The following is a 23195-nucleotide window of genomic DNA, read 5'->3' on the forward strand; positions in this document are numbered from 1 at the left end:
ACTCCTTCCCCAGTGGGATAGAAGCTGAGGTAGTTTTAGTTTCCCTGGGTTCCTGGGAGCCTAAAGTCGCAGAGGCTTCTGCTAGGATTCCATATAATACCAAGTACTACTTTAAAGACAGTGTGCTGATCAAAGGAGTAGATACTCCAGCTCTTAGGGATAGTGGGTGCAGTCGAACTGTAGTGGATTCTACCTTGGTAGACTCACAGGAAGTTGCCAGAGCTACTCTGATGCCCACTAAGTTGGTTGAGGGCCCACCTCGCATGTTTCCAGTAATACCTGTAAATCTTACTATCAATGGTACAGCAGTCAGGATTCCAGTGAGCATTCAGAGGAACGTCCCAGGAAAGGTCTCGTTGGGCAACGATCTCCAAGCGTTAGGGCTCGGGGGAGACACTGCGAACAGACCCTGCACAAGGTCTCAAACCAGGGCAGCACTGACTAAGCACAGTGAGCTGCCCCAGCCAAAGGGGAAACACAAGGCTAAAGGAGTCAGAAAACCAAAACGAGGGAAAGAAAATATTCTTCCAAACTCACCTACCACTGCGGTGGAGGAAGTTGGTCAATCGCCCGGACCTGACGAGGAGGCAGCGATACCTGAAGTATTTGACGCTAATGACCATCCTGAACTAAACGACTTGTTAGTAGAAGGTGGTCCTGACAGGGAAGAATTCAGTAAAGGCCAGCGTGAGTGCCAATCTCTGGAAGGCCTAAGGAGACAGGCCTGCTCCCAGCTTGAGGGTGAACCTCCTGGGAAGCATCGGATTTATTGGGAAGGTGGACTCCTGTATAGTGTGCCCACAGAGTCTGCAGAAGGAGACCATAGGAGGTTGGTGGTTCCCCTTTCTGTAAGACCCTTCCTCCTGCAGTTGACGCATGAAGTGCCCCTTGCTGGTCACCTTGGTATTAAGAGGACCAAGCAAAGGTTATCCATGCACTTCTACTGGCCCAAGATGGGAGTGCAAGTAGAAAGTCACTGCAGGAGTTGTGCCTCCTGCCAGTTATCTGGTAAGAGTGGCTCAACAATCCAAGCTCCATTGGTACCACTCCCAGTTGTGGAATGTCATTTGAAAGGGTAGGGATCGACATCGTTGGTCCCCTTGACCCGCAGACATCCTCAGGCAATAGGTTTATCCTGGGGCTGGTCGAGCATGCTACCAGGTATCCTGAGGCCATCCCATTAAAAACTGTAACTGCCAAGTCAGTTGCAAAAGTGTCACTTGCCATCTTTACTAGGGTTGGCTTCCCTAAAGAAGTTGTGTCTGATTGAGGCAGCAACTTTATGTCGAAGTATATGCATGCTATGTGGAAAGAATGTGGGGTCACCTACAAGTTCTCTTCTGCCTACCACCCCCAGACCAATGGTCTGGTGGAACCGTTCAACAGAACGTTAAAGAGTATGATTGGGGCTCTGGAAGAACCCCAAAGAAGAAAATCAGATCTTCTTTTACCATGCTTACTGTTTGCCTACCAAGAGGTACCACAGGAGGGTGTTGGCTTCAGCCCCTTCGAACTTCTGTTTGGTCACCTGTGCGCGGACCCTTAGCCATATTCAAGGAGGGATGGGAGATGCCCACTCCCCCTATTACTACCAACGTAGTAGACTATGTGTTAGGGTTCCGAAAACGGATGCTACTCCTGATGGGTCTGGCTAGTGACAAGTTGAAGACAGGACAAGCCCTGGTGAAACATTGGTATGACCAGAAAGCTTCCCTCATCAACTTCACATCTGGTCAGCAAGTCCTGATCATGAATCCCATAAGGCCTAGTGCTTTACAGGATAAATGGTCAGGCCCTTACACAGTGGTGGAGCCCATGGGTGAGGTCAACTATTTAGTGGACCTTGGAAGGCCTGGACAGGCTCCAAAAGTGTCCATGTAAATAGGCTGAAGGCTTTCGTCCCAAGAGTCGAAATCGCAGCACTGCTACTGGCTTCAGATGTTGAGGAAGAGGAGTCTGAACCTCTACCCGACCTGTTTCAAAGCGGTCCTTCAGATAGCTCCTTTGAGGGTGTCCGAGTGGCCCATCACCTGACTTCTGATCAGCAGGCTGAGGTGAAAAGTTTGCTTAGGCAATTTTCCTTCCTATTTTCACAGTCCCCTGGTTTGACACCTTGATGCAAACATAACATACACAGGAGACAGCGTACCTACCAAAAGTAGAGGATACAGAATGTCCTACAAAGTACGGTCTTACATTAAGACAGAGGTCTTGCAATACCCAGCGAGACGTGTAGCTAAGCAGGTAGGGCATTCTATATTGTTTTCTTCACTTTAATAATAATAATAATAATAATAATAATAATAATAACAATGATAATAACAATGATAAGAATAATGATAATTCTTTGGGATAATCAAATATACCATGATTTATATATCACAGAGCTACATTTACATGGCACTTCACCTCTCTGACAAGTTACTAAAGCTACTATCACAGTCCTGTTAGGTACATACACATCATCCCTTGTACCACGAGTGTTGTGGGCAACACAGTTGAACAGAACAGTGGACCACTCTTTCTCGTGCCGCTGGCACTTTCCGTATTGTTGGGAATTGACACTCTCCTGATGACAGGGTAAGCGGGCTTATCTCCTTCTACTCTTTTTTTACATGTCTTTGAGCCACTAGACATTAGATTTATGTCCTCTGTACTTGTCTTTTCACAGAGTTGCAGTGTTTGCTGACTCTACCCACTACACAAGATGAAGGCCAGGTAGGTTGTTGGCCTTGAGCTCTTGCTCCTGCGCTCCTTGCATGGGTGCCTATTCACAATAGACATGTGTGTTTTCAGCTGACTTTAAGAATGACCCTGTCTGAGGGATCACCCAATGCAACATTGATATACCAGTTTACCGTCTATGGTTAGCATGTACTGGTTGCAATCTGATTTTGCTGATTTATAATTAGTATGTTTAGCAAAGTGCTGTTAACGCTGCCTGCTCGTCTATCTGATTGTGATGGCTACTGGATTTGTTCCTATGACCCAAATTGTCTTGCTCTGCCCCTTTTCCCAAAATCCCAACATTACCTGCAGACCACGAACATTTGTGCGCACATTTAGCAAAGTGCTGTTTGGACTAGTGGTGTTAACACTGCCTGCTTGTCTGCCTGATTGTGCTGGCTACTGGATTTATAACTGATCCAAATTGTCTTGCTCCGCCCCTTTAACCAGCATCCCTACATTACCTGCAGCCCATGCGCATTTGCGCGCGTGCGCACGTTTAGCAAAGTGCTGTTTGGACAAGTGTTGTTAACACTGCCTGCTCGTCTATCTGATTGTGCTGGATACTGGATCTATTCCTGTGATCCAAATGATCTGGCTCCACCCCTTTTCACAGCATCCCTACAGTACCTGTAGCCCAGACGCATTTGGGCATGCACGTTTAGCAAAGTGCTGTTTGGACAAGCGCTGCTAACGCTGTTCAGCTGTGGAGCTGTGAGCGGCTTGGGTAAACAGCACTTTTCTCTTAATTTCCTTCTTCTTTCTTTAGACCAGAGTATTCTCTTGAGCCTGTGCACCGGTCCTCCAAACTGACACCGAAAGTTCTCGTAATGAACTCAGGTGCACATACGCTGAAAACTGCCATGCCCCCAGTAATTGGAACGTCCAAACTCTTAACACACCCAAGACATACTCTTGTGAAAATGCAAAATTCATTAAGCACTACTAAAACAGCTGTCATTTCAGTACGAGAGCACTCTCAATCGCATATGGCAGACATTCGATCCTTCTGTTCACCACGAGCTAAAGAGGTCACTCCACTTAAGCACACCAATAATCCAGACGCCTAGGTGAAATCGACTGTAGCTGTAGCAGAAATGCATTCCAGTCATCGCAGCATTGTCGATCTATCCACTCCGCCGGATTTGTTGGTGGCTGCTGGCTGCCTATACACATGCCATGACCCTGACCAAGTTAATGCTTCTGATAGCTCTCACACAGAACTTGCCTTAGAAGCTGCAATTAGCAACAACAATGAGAATATTGCATCCGGCAAATTCTCAGCAGCGGTCGCAAATTTAGAAAGGTCACCTGGTAATACTGTTCCTCCGCATATTGATCCCAACCTATTAGATCTCTCTACTCCCACTAGAAATGCTCACCATAACGAACAAGTGAAATCTCGCTCTATGTCGAGAGTAACAGCCAGACCACTGTCAAGAGAACCACTCACTGCCATTCCACTAGTTGCTTCTCCTCTTCACCCATCCCTACCCTTGCACTGCACAGCTAGGCTTTCCCAATCTTCAATAATGTTTGCTCATTCTACCCATAACTCAGTCCTCTCAATCTCCTTCTTGAACACAACTCAACAGAAACAAACGGCTGCATTGCAGATGCAACATCCAACCTCTTCCATTTCCTCCATCCCATCACATACAGATCTAACACTAACTACCAGGAACACAGCCCTTCTTTCCCTTACAAAACTTTTTGAAATTCTGGACAATAAACTAACCTTGCAGTCAGCAATGAGTATACAATTATTGCAAGGCCAGTCCATGAAGATAATTGCCAAATAAATCGAGTTTACACCTGAGATTACAGTTGATGACAACATTTGCGTCATCAGCTCTGAGCAGATTATACAGCCGCTCCCAGCTATCAGAATAGATCAGGAATCTTACACCCATAGTTTGTCTGGTCATTTAGCACCTGCATCACAACCGATACTTTAAGACCAGGCTGAACAAAAAAAGAAAAAGCAACTCCCCTACAATATATTTACCAAGCCAAAACTAGTCTCTACGCAACTCGCTCCTAATACTAAAAAAGAAATCGAAGAATATGCAAAATCAAAGGCCCCAAACGAGACCTGATTTGAGAAAATGTAGAAAGTCTCTTTCACTCCCCAAAACTTTTAATTGCCAAGTCAGCAATCACCAGAAAATATGCACTTATGTCCTCTTACAAAAAAGTCACAAACTCAAACAAAAATGTTATCAAAGAGCCACTGCCTTTGGAGTTCCAGTATGAACCCCTAGGTCAAATGATACAAGAGCCTAATAATCAAAATCGAAAACACACTTTAACTGATTCGCATACTGTGGCGATTCCACTCCCTGCCTTATCTGTTCCTGTCTCTCAGACAATTGCACCTCAAAGTAATCCTTTTCTAACACTTACACGACGGCGAAATGAAATCGCCAAGTCAGTGGCCCTGTAAATACAGTCTACCCAGAGCAATCAAGATGTTTACAATGAAATACAAATCAAAATAAGTCCATCACTTTTGAGCCCACGACCTACCCACTTGGCACGTAAGCAGACTTCTATGAACTCTTTGAAAAACAAAAGGCTTATAAATTCAACAAATAAAGCTTTTAAACCTGGCCCTGTGGATGATTTTCACTGATTGAAAATTCAGTTTAGGCCAAACCATTTTCCAGTTGATGATCTCAATAGAACTTCAATACTTAATATTTGTAGTGACACACCTAGTTTAGAAGACCTAGCAACTCATGATATTCAGCGAGTTGAGTTCCTCGATGACTCAGACCTATCAGTAGCCAGAATTTGGATTCACTCTGGCATTGTCCTCAATTCAATCTGGCAAGCCAGAATTTCCCTAATGGAATTGGGATTTTTCTTAAAGCAGGAAACAGATCACAATTTACCACCTGAACCTAAACTAATGAGAAATCCCAGTCACCTCAAGACCTCAGATGCAAATCGTCCATCTCTCAAAGTCACTTACTCTAGCAGGCAATCACTTGGTGAATGCCAAGTTCAATAATCTTCAAATCCACATCTGTCAAACTATTTACATTATGATCAATCAGGAATAGCTACCCAAGATCAAATCTATTCAGATGATCAAACTAGCAAGTTGGAACACTCGCGGTTTTAAACATCTGAGCAATGCCTCTGCCAGAAATCAAAGTATGACATTGTCACGCTCCAATAGACGTGATTGTCCCAGCCGCCCACATGGGACGTTTACGATATCCTTCTACTCCCAGCAAAGATTCAACCCAAAGGTTACCCAATGTCAGGTTTACTAATCACGACAAGAAAAGCTGCTGGCTTATACTTAGAGCAGTGGATAGAACATTATAGACATTATATGGCACTAAATTGGATCAGGCCAATGAATATCAGTATTTGGGTGTAAATATAACTAATCGTACTTCTGACCTCCCTTACCGGAAACAAATCAGGAGAAAAATCATGGTGGCAATCTCTCAAGCGACTATAATACATAGGAAGTATGGGAAATGTTTTTGTTGCCCTCTAATGACTTTCTATAATCAAAAAGTAACAGCAAACATTCTGTATGGTGCTGACACTAAACCATACAGGTCAGAATACTTCTGGTAACAATTAGAGGGCCAATATACATGGAAATGTTGCTCCCCTTATTGAAAATGTCTAATTAAATCAAATGCAGGTACAATAACGCAAATAATATATATGTACATGCAAACTTCTAATCACTGTTTTGCTACAAAATTGATATGACAGTGCACTAACATCATGACCATGGAGGGCATCACTCCTGTCCTCCTTTTAACGAATCCCTCGAGTGCAAAGAGGAAGCTTTGGTAAAATTTTCAATTGAAAAGAATGCATGTGCCTGAATCATTCCAGACAAAATTTCCATCGTCACTTTATAGAAATGCTTACTTACGGTTTCGATTGATTCTTTATCAAACCAAAGACTTATTAGCTACGCGAAAGATCATCTCTAGAGATGAAAACATCTGCATATTTTATCAGGTAATGACACAGCCAGAAACTGCTGAACATATAATAGCACTATGTCCCAAACTAGCAAATAAACAAACATTATACTTTGAATTGTACTTCAATGAACTGAAGATCATAAATGCTCAAGTATTGTGGAATGAAGTTTTTCATAGCAAACGTTTAGCTGTAAGGATTGCAACAATTACATTTATGAATTCCTTAAATCTCACGTGAAGCATCACCAATACCTAATGTCAAACATGGAGTTACCATGAGCATTTTAAACTTGTAACTGTTCATAAAAAGTCGAAAGAGATGGCACTAGTCTTGTAAATAATCATTGGAAAAAGTAGTTGATTGATAATGAAATGCACATCATTTTTATCTTGTGTTTCATCCTTTTTGTTATCGCACTCATCATTGTATATACACATGTATTTTAATTATTGTTATTTTAAGTAATTCTATGTATGTTTTTGTTTTCTTATGTTTATTCTTTCTCTTTCTAAAGAAGAATTCCTGTTTTAATATATTGACGATTGTTTGAATAATTGAAAGGTTGATTTCCTTTTTGAGTCAACCAAATCAATAAAAGATTTTTTTTTTAAATGTGCCTGCTTGGATCTTAATTTACAGTATATATTGCTCTTGAGGAATGGTTAGTAGCCCTGAAACGCATCAAGGTTGATTGGAATGATTTGGCCTTCACATTAATTTGAAGATTTTCTTGATTCATCTATTTGTATTAAACCATTTTTGTACAGTTAGATTTTGTTGATTGGAATTTCATTTCTCAAATTGTATTAAGATTTCAGTTGTTTTCAACATTATAGTGTGCAGGGGACGGGCGAGTTCATAATTTTTCTTTTCACAAATTCGAAAGCCCACACTATAGAGTAGTACTCTTTTGGCCATGTTTTCTTTTCAAACATTTCGCAAAAAATCTAACAATAACATCTTTACTTTTGATGTCAGAGTGTTACCTGATGATTTATTGTTGTCACATTTTAGTATTGGGTGTGTAAACAAGATTTCATAAAGTTCATGAGACAAGTAACATTGGTAAATCATGAATTCATTTCAAAAGAACTTTGAATGGGAAATTCTCCTGGAGGGAACATTTGAGGGAACATTTGGGAATATAATACTACTGAGTTCTTATAAAGAAAAATGTTTCAGTATCATTAGTAAAACATGACATTATTTAAATACCTGTAGTTTAAAGCTACTTATTCAACAACCTTTCCTAAAAAATAGGCCTACAGGGTGAATTTACTAATAGACAGGGACAGTTGCAATGCTAAAGCATTGAAGCAATTAAATAGCAAGTTTAAAGGAGGATGTTCGGGCTCTCCCACGGGTTACGATTTTGGAAACAAAGGACATACTGCACTTTAAAGGTCTTTGGGACACGAAAAATGAGATGGTTTACAAAACAAAATATAAAACAATTTTTACAGTATTTGGGGATCTCAAAATTGGTATTATCTAGAAAACAATTATACAATTGTGCAATTGAAAGCAAACTGGGCTAGTAATATTAGCTACAGTCACATACTCAGCAATAGATATATACTGCATCTTCTTGCCCATCATCAGGCATTGATAACATTGTCTTGCCCATAAACATCTAGCAACAGTTCATGTCAACATCCACATGTCAAGCCATAGCAACATCAAGAATCTACATTGCCAAATACAGGTATGGCCAACCTCCACTCCTTAAGCCAACAGATATGGTCAGTCTCATTAGACCCAGCAACAAATACATCCAGTCTCTGCATCATTCATGTGACAGATAATGATGACATCCTAGTTCCCTGCATCAGGTATATCTTGTATCCTGTTTTTTCCTGTATTGTTTTGTCCTCCCTTGCTCATCCATGCTAGTAGTAGAATGCTGGTGAATGTGATGTGCATATGCAGTTCATAAGGGTTTTGATGTTCGTGTAAAAAAGTGTTCTTTATGTGTCCAGGTGACGGTGGCCGGTGGGTGTTTCCATCTCATCCACTAAAGTAACAGGAGGAAAAGTAACCTAAACAAGTTAGCTATAAATAAAGAAGACGGGTCAGATTCACAAAACATTTGGAAGGGAATGTGAGGGGATGTGCTAGCACATCTCCTCACTTGTGCCAAAAAAATTAGCAGCTCAATTCACAAAAGACATCTGAATGAGTGCCTTTTAGAGACACTCATTCAGATGCCCTTTTTCCTCCCTATGCACATTTGCGCAAATAAGGGGGCATTGCAGGCCATTTAAAAGTGCATCTTGAATTCACAAACAGGATTTACTTTTAAATGACCTGAAATATGGATCGTTCCCCTGTGCCTTTTGAAACAGGTGCAGGAGGAGGCACAACCCTTTTCTTTTTCTTTAAGTGTGACAGCAGCGGCTTAAACTGTGCTTGCCACCATTTATTTTTATCAATTTTATTTCAAGGGGCAGCCCGTCTCGGTGAAATGTGCAACCACATGGTTGCTGGTAGCCTATCATACATTTGTGTCAGGAGAGTGATCTCGACACTAATGAAAGAACGCATCTTTGCACTTTTGCCCAGACACTCCCGAAATGCTCAGGGCAACTTTGAGAATAAGGTTATTGCCGCATTTCTGAGGGCAGCACAAATGAAACGAGTGCATTCTGTGCCCTGCTTTCATTTGTGCCGCTTTTTTGAGAATCTGGCCTGGCGTCTTGTTGTATGCATCATGGCCTATGAACCATCTCTGAGTGGTCCTGACTTCCATCATATTACTAGCAACGAGTGACCAAGGAAATGGCCCTAGTGTGCTCCCGTGAAGGCAGAGCCTTTCCTTCCTTACAGGTGAGGTCTGCTGTAATTGTGGGGCTGGTTAAAAGAGGGCAAGACTTTTTTACTCACTCATGTACAGCAAATGTGGAGTGAAACACAATAGAATGTTTGTCAGATATCTGCTTGGAACTTATTTTCCCAAATATGTGTGTGTACTGCCAGGAGATTGCACAGAATGATGTTACTTTATGAACAAACATTAGACTAAATATGTAAAGACTCCATCTGGTGCGCTGTACTGGTTAGGATTCTATTAAAGCTACACCACTGCTTTAAGAAGCTTTTAGAACAAGTTAGATGCGTCCTCAGAATCAACGTGGTAGCTTGGTCTGTTTGGCGCAATTACAGACTACTGGGCATTATAGTCACTGAGGACAAGGGGCACAGCATTCTTGTCGCAAGGTGTGGCTGAGAGGGCAGTGAAGCATGAAAGGTGGAGGTTTAGAGGTTTAAAAAATAAGTGTGCAGAACCTTTAGGGTTGTGATTTAGGTCTCTGCCAATAACTGCAAAGGAGTTCTTATCCCTGGGTCCTATTGATGTGAGTAGACTTTCTCTGCAGCCTTCCCTCGCAGAATGTTTTTAACGAGCATATTATGTTGCCCACAAAAAGGGAAATACGAGGTGGGAACTCAGGAGATTTGTGAAACCATTGTACAGAATGTAATATGCCCCATTCAAATTAGGCCTGATGACGTTGAGCAACCAGACCATTGAAGACCCGGTCTGCGGCTACTCAATGGTGTTGGAGAGGAGGCTGTGTGCTAGCATCTAAACGTCTTCAAAAACCTGTGGTGATGTGGCACAGGCATGTGACACTTCAGTCTGGCTCCGTTTTAGTTTTTTATTTGTTGTGACACATTTCATGGGAATAGGTGGAAATAGAATCTGGTTAGGTTAAGTATTAATATTTTGCTACAACTCAGTACGGCTTGAAAAGGGTAAGGAGATGTCTATAAGAAGGTGTGTGTGGGAGGAGGGTGGGTTTGGTGTACAGTAACTAGAGCTATGACTGTATTGTTGTGACATCATGTTTATCATTATGTTATATTTAGTTGATTAATTCCACACACCGCTGCCATGTTCATGTTCTCCAAGAACTCACGTGGCTCTACAAGGAAAAGTGGGTAGGGCTGGCTGGTGAGGGAGAGAGGGATAGGATAGATGTTGCGTTCATATGTTGATGTGTGTAGAACCGGGAGTAACTGCTGTCTGTGCATGTGAGCTTTTTGGGTGTGCTTTTTTTTTGTGTGATGGGGCTTGCTGTTTCTTGATGGGCGGCATCCGGTGTTGCATTTGTGTTGTTTGTTGTTATTGAGTTTGTAACTTTGTTAGAGATGAGCGCTTTGTGTGTATTTTGAACGGTTGTTTGCTAGCCCTTCTGGGAGTGTATTTTAAGAGTGAGGTGTGGGGGTGTGGAACAGAAAAGGGAAATGGTTGGTGGGTTTTGGGTGGGATCTGGGTAATGTATAGGCAAGGTGGTTAGTTCAGGCAGGCTGCTATTTGTTTGACTCGTGGTGTGACCATTAAATGTAGCCTTGTTTTTTAAGTTGCTTTTGTAGGCAGGACATGTGTTTACTCAATTTTAGACGGTTCAATTTGTTTCTCACATTCTTCACGCATGTAGTTTTTTAATCTATTTTATGTACAACTACATCTCCCAGAAGACTTTGCTTCCAAGGCACTGTATTTATTTGGCCAATGGCAAGTTAGCACCGGCGCATCTGCTACGCAAGCTGGTTAGTGCTGGCTGGCTGTCATTTGTTTGACTCATGGTGTGAACGTTAATTTGACATGCTTTATTTGTTTTTAAAGGTAGCCTTGTTCTTTTAAGTTGCTTTTGTAGGCAAGACATGTGTTTATTCAATTTTAAACTGTTCCATCTTTTCTCACATTATGCAGGCACATAGGTTTTAATCTGCAAACACATCTCCCAGAATGCTTTGCTTCCCAGGGACTGTATTTATTTGGTCAACGGAACGTCAGTGCCAGTGCGTCTGCTTAGCAAGCTGGTTAGTGCTAGTTTGTGCCTTGGACGTGAGTGGAGGTTCTTCAGTCACCCTGCAAATTTAGTACTTTCTGGGTAGTGGGATTGTACGTCGCTCCTTTTCCTAAAAGTCTTTTTGGGGAGTTTTAGATTTGGTGTGTTACTATCAATCAGAATCTACCTATTACTTGTGCTCCAACATGCATGTCGATGAATTTTTGCCCCCCTCACTATTGGAGAGGTCACTGACTCGCTCCACCAAAATACTTGCTCAGTATCTCACGATGGACTTTGGTAACGGTCTTAAGAGTCCCAAAAAGTTCACTGATAATATTGTTTTGACACAGGCTGGTGACACTCACATGGATATTAACATGATGCAGTTACAGGGTCCCCACGCCGTCTCTAATAATTTGATTTTTTCTGATGGTGTCACATCATCTAAGTCAATTTTTCCTGTTTCTCTCTCTTCCACCCTAGCCTTGGCTAGACTTACGGCAAGCCCTGTTTTTATAGATGACGTGCCTGCGATCTCTTCTCCTACCTCACCTACTGTAGTTACTTTATGTAGCTTATAAGAGGTAAACAATGGTTGTACCTCTTCTGAGGGCCATATTACAATTATTCAGCAATTTGGTACTTCTACCAATGTTGCATCCTCCTTCCAGCCTGAATGTATAACTAATGATTCTCTTATATTTGCAAGAAGTGATTCTTACTTGAAGAAATCCTTTTTTAAATATAGCTTTGCTAAACACATGGTCACTGGTCCAACATTCAGTGGAACTAGCGGACCATATTGTAGAAGCCAATTTGGACATGATAGCCCTTACTGAGACTTGCAGCCTTACTTGCCACCCCCTGGCTATAATGTGATTAGGGCTGATCGCTCCTCCTCTAGAGTGGGTGGCTGTGCCCGTATTTACAGGGACTCTCTTAAAATGCACTCTTCAAATTCCATATATATATTGACAATTGTGAGTCACTATTAGTCAAGCACAGCGTTAATCACAATACGTCTGTTAGCATACTCATTCTTTGTAGGCCTCCCAATATAACATTAGACTTTGAGGAACAACATCTAGCATGTCTTAATGATAACATTAAGCTTAATTCAAACTTCTTACTATTGGGAGATTCCAATCTCTGGGCTAATAATAACTCAGACACACATGGTGTCACACTATTGAATGTGCTTGAAGCTCTTGGCTTCCATCAGCATTCCAGGACTGCCACACATAAAGATGGAAACATCTTAGACTGGATTCTCTCGTATAACCTTGATATTGTCTCACTTTTCATCGATCCCGGTTCGTGGTCTGATCACTTGCAAAAATAATTATTAAAAAAGTGACCAATAAAATGATAATATCATTAAACTTAGGAAAGTTAAACGAAAGTGTGAATGAGCCTGGTGGAAAATCCCTACAGGCAGTCTGCAAAGGAATTTAAGCATTCTATTTTTTTCAGCCAAGCAGGCAGACCATAATGTGGGAATTTCCAAAGCCAAATCCAGTTCGAGAGAACTATTTGTAATTCTCAGTGAGCTTGCAGAGGGTTAATATGGATATTGACAATGCTTGGTGTCAAGACATGCAAAATTAGTTCATGAGCAAAATCTCTAAAAAGCAACAGCCAATTATGGCTCAGGAAAAGTTGATTGACAAGTCATTGTCACCCACTTCTGATACCTTCTCAGTGTCTGACTTGCCCATAGATTATTCCAGCTTTTCTTTACACAAGATTTCTGAAGACAAAGTCCTCGACATAATCAATAGTATGAAGCCAAGTGCTTGCCTGGGTAATGTATGTCCGACACATACTTTGAAGGATTGTTTTGATTTTCTTCTTCCTTCAATCACACAGATTGTGAACACTTCTTTTCTGGACTCTAGTGTTCCAGCTCGCCTTAAAGAAGCCTGTATTACACCCCTCCTCAATAAAGATAATCTTCAGCCTGCAGTTGCTAGTAATTATAGGCCTATAACAAATGTCCTTTTCCTAACAAAATATCCTATTTGCAACCGCAGGAATTCATCGATTTTGATAGGGCCTCCTTACTGGCCTCATTACTGGTCCGGTGGTAACCCTGCCGGTGTTACTGGCAGTTTGTCGCCTGACCCATAATGATTTACCCGCACCTGTCTTCCCGGTGCCACTGGGCTATTACAAGTCTGACTGCGGGAAATCTGGCACCGGTACATTTGTTAATCCCTATTCCCATAGAATTCTATGGGACTTTATGGGCTATGGGGGTGGGGACACTGGAGCACTGGCACCCTTAGCAACGGTGCCGAAGCTCCCGTGACAACTATACCTACCACTGCTTCTGCACCCAGCAGGGTCAGACCTGTCGGGCACAGCGGCTCTGGCAGGCAGACTTGTAGTTTGCCGGTCCAGAATCAAGGGTGCTGGTGAGCTTACCAGTCAGGTTTCCCGGGCTAAACATGGAATAGAAACTGTGCTTCTCGACCTGAAATCCGATATCTTCAACATCATCGATAAGGGCCATACTAGTCTGCTGTTGTTGTTAGATCTGTTGGCAGCTGTCAATCTAGTCAATCACTCCTTATTAGTGAGGGGACTGGTTGAGGTTGTCAGCTGCTCCGATAGTGCAGCAAATGGATTAAGTCCTTTTGGTGCAGCGGTTGGTAAGATTCACGTTGTGTGACTCCCAAGCATGTCCCATCAAACTTAATTGTGGCGTTTGTCAGGGATCTATACCCAACCTTGTTCAATGCACCAGAGACCTCCTTTTTGACCTGTTGGATAGTGCTGGCATTATTTTCATGAGTTACGCCAATGGCACTCAAATTCTACTAGAGTAATTGGGTGATTGTGGCCTTGATTCACAGGCAATCAATCAGATCTATTACTTGGTGTAACCCTGGATGGTGGCTAATTGGTTGGCGCTAAACAACAATAAGACAGTGGGCTGCATTACGAGGCTGGTGGAAGCCGTGCCTGTAATACAGGCACGGCTGCCGCTGGTATTTTTTCCGGCGCCCAGGAATGGGCAATTACCAGGTCACTACGGCCTTGCCGGACCTGGTAATTGCCCATTCCTGGCGCCGGAAAATATTCTTCCCCATTCCCATTTGAGCCACATAGGGCTCAATGGGAATGGGGAAGCCGGATGCACCGGCACCATAATTAATTGTGCCGGTGCATCGAACATGTTCTGCTCACGGGTGCTGGTACAGCCGCCAGGTCAGACCGGGAACTACGGTACCAGCATGCTTACCGGTAACGTAGTTCCCGGACCGGCAAACTTATAATGAGGCCCAATGCATCTTACAGTTAGGACTAGACATAGGTTGAAGAACTTACACTCTTGTTATAGTCCATTTGTGATTGCAGGATGTCTTATTTTAGTCGCTCCTTGTGTAAAAACCCTGTGAGTCTATTTTGACTCCCAGATGTTCTTCACTTAACATGCTTATCATTTGCGTTCATCTTGTGCTTATATCAATAGTTTGCTGAGACAAATTCATCCAACTGCATTCTGGCTGAAAACTCTGAGGCCAACTTGAGTAAAATGCAGGTCATCCAAAATGTGCTCCGTAAACACGAACATTTAACTGCTGCCAGACGCATGGCTCCCTGCTAAGCATAGGAGTATGCAAAAGGTCCTAACATTAATGCACAAATGTATCCTGGGCATTGCCCTCGATTTCTCACTGCCCGTGTGCAAATCTTCGGGTGGTCTGGTTATGAATGGTTGGTTTGTAGTCTCTGTCATTTTTCTTCTTGGTGAGTTGAATAACCATGTTTACAGCCATTTCCTGAAGGTTCACTGGTGTTCCATCATTCCGATTTCCTTTGGGATTGAGTTCCCTCATTTGATGATCAGAAAGAGAAGGGGATTCTTCCAAATCTTTTTTTTCCCTAGTAGCTTGTTTCTATTTGGAGGTCAGTGTGGATGTTGGTATTGAGTGATTTTTGCCTGGAGAAATGTGGCTCCTTGTCTGTTTAGAGATTTGTGGGCAATGCAGAGGGCTTTTAAATTGACACATTTCTTCACTGGTAGCCAGTGTAGACTTCTCAGGGCGGGGTGATGTTCTCTCTTCTACTTAGTATCAGGAGTAATCTTGCTGCTGTATTTTGGATGCTTTGCAATTTTTGTGTGAGCCGTTCCGGCATTCCTAGGGAGAGACTAAATTGAGATGAGGGAGCATCCCTCTTATTAGTTGAAGGTGGTACAAAAATGTGTTTATGATTTGTAAAACATGATTTGAAAGTGTTAGCTCGTAACTATAATGAGCACCAGCAAATCTCTAACAAGGAGCACGTATCCCACCCTACGAGAGTTTCAAGTCCAAATACTTTACCATCTAGCATTAACTCAAGACCCAAACACCCCTTATATGGGCTCATTTCCTGTGTTGACCTGCATTTTGAGCCTACTAGATACGGGACATGACGTTGCTCACTATAATATTTGTGACATCATGATCTCTCTGTCGGACATTCTTGTAAAGATGAATAAGCTTGAAGGCTTTATCCATGCTCAAGAAACTATTATGTTTGCCAAACCGTATTGAATCCTGAGACTAATCAGGTTCTTTCTGTTTCTTGCACAAGTCAAACTGTTGACACAGGTAGCTGCAATAAGTCAACACAAACTGAAGACGTCAACACTTTGGACGCTTCCAAAAGCATATCATGTGCAACTGCAATCAGCGATTCTAACCATGTGTCTGATGATACATTTCAAATCAACCCCAAAGAAATCTGGCAAAATGTTAATTTTAATCTAGCTAAAATAATTGAACTTGACAATCACATAAAGGTTCTTCAGGAGACCGTCTGCACTAAACACAGGAACTTTTGTTTAACTCCCAATATGGACGGAGCAGCGATAGAATCGGTGGGTTAGGACCCCAATACTCCCTCTCCATTGACAGACTTGATTGATCAATATGATAAAACCACGGGCAAGACCTGACCCACAACCTCTGCACTCATACAAGCCCCTTAGATCTAGGGGCCACAAATCAATGTCTTTCTTGCAGAGCTAGTCGATTAGAGCTGAGGGCTCTCTAAAAATGACACTTCTGGTTAAGAATCTAAGAATCTACCAATTCCTAAAATAAATGGACATAACGCCTTTATAAAAAATCCCTGCACTATATCAAAAGTGGACGAGATATGAGACTTGCACCAGCTAAATGAGAAAAGTAAATCCCACTTGCAGCTTAAGGACGATGGCTATTCTCAAAAGGCTAAACCAAAACCTCCACCTAAAAACAAAAAAAGAAGAGAGTTGATACGAACGATTCCATGGCTCCAACAGCAATAGCTTTAGAGGAATGTGACGAGTTTAAAGTCAATCAATTCAATTCAGGTTCCTATTCGCCTTCTGAGTGAGACCAATGGCATTAATCACACGCAACTTTCCAGTTTTTTTCCAATAATAGCAAACAAGGAAGGTCATGGCATGCTACTCTTTGAAGAATTGCCAGGAAAAAGCAATACCAACCCCACTACCATGACAGATCTTTCGCTGCAGTCAAATGCACCCCCATTCAACTGAAATTACTCCAATTGCTAAGGCAAGTTCCACCCCACATGCATATAACTCAAAAGTGGCTATTCCAAGCAATGATCAGATTAGTTTGGAAACCAACATAGCAAAAGCTACAGGACTCTCTAATCTCACTCGCCAGACCTCAAACATTCTTAGAAGGGTGAGTGACTCGAAAATGAATGGCACAACCAGAATAAATCAATCCTAGATTCTTAACTCTTTCAATCAGATTCCATCTTTAAGAATTCTTAACTCTGACAATATCGATTGGGTGACTTTGTCACTCATGAACAACAATTGCATGATATGCCAAATTCACTCCTTTATCATCATGAAATTAATTTGGGAACATTGGACAGATCTCAAACAACTGGTCCTCATCTGAACTTATTTAAATCTAAGGAAGTAGCCCTCCTGTGTGTAGAGACACATGAGAATCCTACTGAGGTTAGCAAAAATGCAGCATCTTATAATGATAATTCAAAATGATCAAATGATGAGATGATGACTCAATTTTCCTCCAAAACTAGTGCAGTTAAGGATTGGTCTTGGGTGGAAACTTTAATGAAAACCTTTTTGTCATTCAAACATGCAAATACGCCATCATAGCCCTAAAGTCATAAGATTTAAATCTTGGAACTCATGTGGTTACAAGAACATATACTCTTGGTTCAATTCTATACAAAACGGTAATAAACCGACAGAATTCCTGATTCAAGAAACTATGAAGGTGCAACATTTCCATTTGAATGTTTATATGACCTACAACACACCTGCCAACATGGGTCCATTAGGCAGACCATCTGGGGGTGTAGCGATTCTTGTTGACAATAATATGAAAGCCCTCACCAAGATGATTTCATTCTCTGTAGATCAGTTGATCACACAGAGTAATGTACACATCTCTTTTCTGATAATTTGTTTATATTGGAATACAGCAAAACTGTTGCTAGGTATGATCTTTAAACAACTAGATACGAACATAGAAGACGCTTTTCTTTGTAATCCCCATTATGTTGAGATCATAGGTGGTGATTTGAACTCCACCTGTATTATTTTTTTTACTTTTTTATTGTTGTGTAGCCAAATATTGGTTTTTCACAGATACAAACATTTTCAAAACATACATTTCATTTTTAAAACACATAATCACCAGACACAAAAGACGTAATGCTCGCTGATTACTAATCTTCAGCTTTCACTATTCAGAGGAACGAATGAAGATTTACCATTCATTTTGGAAATAAAGCCTGTCTGCTGCAACACTCTAACCACATTTATCATCAGCGCATACCCCATTGAAGCTGATGTCAATCTCACTGCAGCTTCATACCCTAGGGATAAGCAATCTAAAGCAGTGATGAATTGCAAGTCCACATCTATGCTTAGAGGGAAAAGATGGGTGCCATATCTCTTGGACTGGGATATTCAAATTGCAGAGATCGGCGACAAAGATTTCAATTTCACTTGGCAAAGAGGTTCTAACAACTCTTATATATACTACTTCTGTGTGTTTACTATTTTAGTGAACTCTTGTGATCCCGTGTCAACATGTAACCCTGGTCTAGGTGACCATTTGATCATTAATTTCAAGGTGAATTTAGATTACAACACAGACGAAATTGCACCCACATTAACGCTTATGGAATTTGAGCATCCTGCCTTATCTCTTCGTTGGGATACAAAACTATGTCGACAAATGACAACTATGGTTAGAAAATAAATTTTGCGGGAGGTAGTCTTGTTCAACCATGGAATAGACATCCTACAGATGGAGGAACATAATAATGCCATCATTAAATCACCGCTCAATAAATTTGCAAAAAAACATATGACCAACAATCCATGTTACAATCATACATTTAACAATTTCTAAACTGAACTATTCGAAAGCCGCAGGTCCAGACGGGATCCCTTCTTTTATGCTCAAATCAGACTCTTACTGTTGGGCCTCAACTGTGCTCAGAGAGGCACAGCTTCACCTCACTGATGAGGCCCAACAAGGCTGAAACACGTGTGTGGGGTTGCTGTTGGTACTCTTGTTCAGAGAGGAATTGCCATAGCATTTTGGTGCTGGACTGCCCATGTGGGTGGGACAAAGACGGATATGCAAATGGATATTTCCCATCTGTGAAAGGTACAGTGAGCAAAACGCGTGTGCTGCAAACTCTCATCTCAGAACAGGTTATCATGCCATGTTCTTTCTGTAGAGGAGTGCCTGTTACCTTTTTTGAAACAATTGCTCTAATGGACACTTCATCAAAGGTATTCTCCATTTGGATCCTCAATAATCTGGAAAGGTATATTCAAGACCATGGCTCCCCTTCGTGATTCCAGATATGATTTCGGAAAAAGATGGGCATGACTCTTAATGCCACGATTCTATCCCACATTCTTGAGTCAACAAAGCAGTCAGATGGTGATCAGTTGTAAATGGCATCTCTTGACATGACTGCAGCCTTTGACTGCATCATTCGTAATCATCTATGGAACAAAATGGTAAAGTTTGGCATCCCTCCACACATCATTCTCATTATCTCTATGTTAACTCACACCACTTGTTATAGGGTGATAATTAATCAGGATGGTGCGTTAACCGATGCAATTCCTACATTTACAGGAGTAAAGGAAGGTTGGAACCTAGCCTCCAGTCTCTGTAACATTCACTTGAGTGATCTTAATATTATTTGGCAACATGAAAACATATTCACTCTCACATTAGGTAAACTTTGAATCCTATGGATGGCAGCTGCTGTTGACCTAAAATGTTTTTGATAAAACGGCTTTTGGACTGCAAAACAAACTAGCATTTTTTTTTTTCGATCTATGAACACAAATACAATCTACACTTGAATGCTAGCAAATCTAAGATTGTGATTTTCAGTGGAAGGAAAAAGGTCAGGTGTCTGAAATGGTCAATTGAGGTTGCACAATTGAATGTAGACTAAAACGACAATATTTAGTCTATAATCTCTGTGATACTTCATCAATAACTATGTGGAGGAAATATCTCAATCAAAAACTAAGACCTCTACTCTCACAGATGAAAATAACCTTTAAAAATACTGTAAATTCTCTGTTATGCCCGCAATAGACGTCTACATTTTAAAGGTGGAATCTATCCTATTGTATGTTTTTGATATGTGTTTGGTAGACATATGCAAAATCTTGGATCAACTCCAGGGTCGAATCAGGAAACAAACTTTGGGATTAGCCAATTCACTTCCTAACTCTATTCAGAGACACTTAACAAATACAGTTTGTACAAGGAATACGCTTGCTTTATCAAAGAGAAAACACCACAACTCTTTTATCTTGTGTGCTTTCCCTGTGAGAAGGCTTGTTCTTTGTATATCAGATTCAAACTTAATCAATTCCACACTAATGAAAGAATGAAACATTGGGACTTAAAATATGCTGTAAAATCACCTAGCACCGGTCGATTCTGTTTGTGTAGCAATCAATGTGAAACTTTGAAACATCTTGTTATTGTGTGTCCTTATTTTGAGTCTTTTAGAATGCATGCTTTTGGAAAAGATACTATTGGTGCAAACAGTTTCTCAAGGAACTTTCTTTGGCTTCGATGTATGTGGAGAGAAAAGGTTTATATGGTTCTTTCACTCACACGTCTCTTGAATATAATCAATAATGAATTTTTGTCATTAGTGAATACTTAGCATTGTGCTTAAATGATCTGCTCATTATGTTGCCTGTATTAGTCAAGCATTGTTGTGGTGTAATTATAGATATGTTGCAAAAAATTGGGTTCCTAACTGTTCTTCAACACTAGATCCTTCATCATTATAACAGGAGGAGTCTGTGGGCCTCATTCCAAGGTGGGCGCAAAGGGATACCGGGCACCATTAAGGACATCGGGCCGGTAATCCCTTTGCACCCTATTCCGAGGTCCCTTAGCGGGTCCCGCAATGGGCGCTTGGTTTTACAAGGCACCCTTAGCGGGAGCCGCTAAGGGACCAGAGAGCTAATAACGGTACTGCAAATTGCGGTACCGTTCTTAGCTACTTCCCCATCACCATTGAGCCCTATGGGGGCTCAAATGGGAATGGGGAATGGATTTTTCAATGGGGACTTACCGGTCCCTCCAGGGTCGGAATGGACCGGTAAGTCCCCATTGAACCAGGTTGAACCCGGACCTGGTATGGGAGGTAGTCATGGCGCAAATAGCGCCATGACTACCTCCATACTCGGAATGAGGCCCTAAGTCCTGAATTTGTCTCTTTAGAAAAAATTAGACTTGAGTTAGAGTTTAGAAGAATCCAAGCTCAAACCGAAAGCAAACATCAAGAACTTAGACTTGGAGAAATGGAGTGAATTATGCACTTGAAATTAAAATGTTGTCTCTTGAAACTGGTTCTCTACCAGAGTCCTCTAGGTCTTCCAGTCCTAAGAGACCTCGCATGCCCAAAGATGCAGTAAGTATGTATGAGGTTAAGCTTGATATTTTGGATTGGTTGGCTGCTTTTGAATATAACCATGGGATTCAAGACATTACAGGGAATCAGTTGATTCCTTGGCTTTTTTCTAGGCTACCCCCTGTTGCAACTGATGTGGTAATGGAGTTGGGGGATATAGACAGAAAGGAGTATGAAACTGTGAAGCTAGCTTTGATATCTAGATTTGAGAAGACCCCTTCTCAGTATCTTAAGAGGTTTAGAACCCTCAAAAAGCATGATGGTACACCTTGGGCTACCTGGGTGACTGAATGTTTGAAAAACTTAGATGGATGCATTAAGGGTTACAGAGTTAACACTTATGAGGGTATGAGAAATCTGTTTATGCTGGAGTCTATTTATGATGCCTGCTCTCCAGAGCTGAGACAGCACTTGGCTGACACTAAGGAAATTTATCCAAAGAAGTTAGCAAGGGCTGCTGACTTGTGGGTTGCCAACAGGGCTACTCACAAGGATTCTGGGCTAACTCAGAAGAAGGAGGACGGAAAGCAGCACAAGAAAGACAACACATAGAATTCTAATACTTCCCCTCCAAAAAAGGGTCCCAAACATAACAAGGGTAAGCCACAAAGGAAACTGAATCAGGCTAGTGTACCTCCTTGTGAAAAACCAGAACGAGGTCAGAACAAACCTTCATTCATAAAGACATTTGGAAAATGTTATGCTTGTGGGTCAACTGAACATGTGAAAGGGGATCCCAGATGTAATGGTAAACCTTCAGGGATTCACACTGTCTCCTTAGCCTTCTCCCCAGAGGATGAAGTACCAATGGCAAGTGGAAACTTTCACTCACAGGCTGAGGAACCCATGAAAGTCTCAGCCAATGTTTCTTTAGTATCCCTGGGTCTGTGGGAACAACAGAACCTAGATGTCTATAATTTCATTCCAGACAATACTAAAGAGTATTACAAAAACAGTGTGCTTGTGAATGGTCAGGAGACCCCTGCCATCAGAGACACTGCGGCCAGCATAACTGTGGTTGATGTATCGTTTTCTAAGGTTGAGGATGTTGCTAAGGCACCCACATTCCTAACAAGCTTGCTGGAGGCCCTTTCCAAATGCTTCCACAGTTACCAGCTCTCATCCAGTGCAATGACATGACTGTCAAGATACCTCTAAGTGTGCAGAGTGAAGTACCTGGGAGAGTCATGTTGGAGAATGACTTAAGCACCCCCAGGCCTCCCAGCAAAAGGAAACAGAAGCAGACCAGGAAGGCCAGAGAAAGTACCTTAAAGTACCTTAAAAGGCTCTCAAGAGGATATTATAGAAGAAAATATAACTCCCAGTCCACAGAACTTACTGACTGCAATTTTGAAAAAGAAAAAAAGAAAGTGGAAAGCGGAAAAAGGGAAACCTAAAACCTCCTGTTACTACCAACAAGGACATCACTAGACTGTTCAAAGTCACACCTGTGACTCCTCCACCAGCTGTGGCTGAGTGTGTGGAACAACCTTGTGTGGTTGAATCAGCTGCTGAGGAATCAGAGCTGGAAGAGGACCTTGATCCTGCTGGTGATCTGGATCCTGCAGACCATCCCGAGCTCCAGTCTGAAATGACTGAGTCTATCCCAGGGGACTACAGAGGACGTGTATTACCTCTTGAAAGCAGACTCCAGTTCCTACAGTTAGCCCATGAGATACCTTTGGCTGGTCACTTAAGTTTTAAGAAGCCCGAGGAAAGGCTTTATTTATATTTCTACTG

This window comes from Ambystoma mexicanum, chromosome 10, assembly GCF_040938575.1.
Source record: "Ambystoma mexicanum isolate Mex_15411 chromosome 10, UKY_AmexF1_1, whole genome shotgun sequence".
Classification (NCBI taxonomy): Eukaryota; Metazoa; Chordata; class Amphibia; order Caudata; family Ambystomatidae; genus Ambystoma; species Ambystoma mexicanum.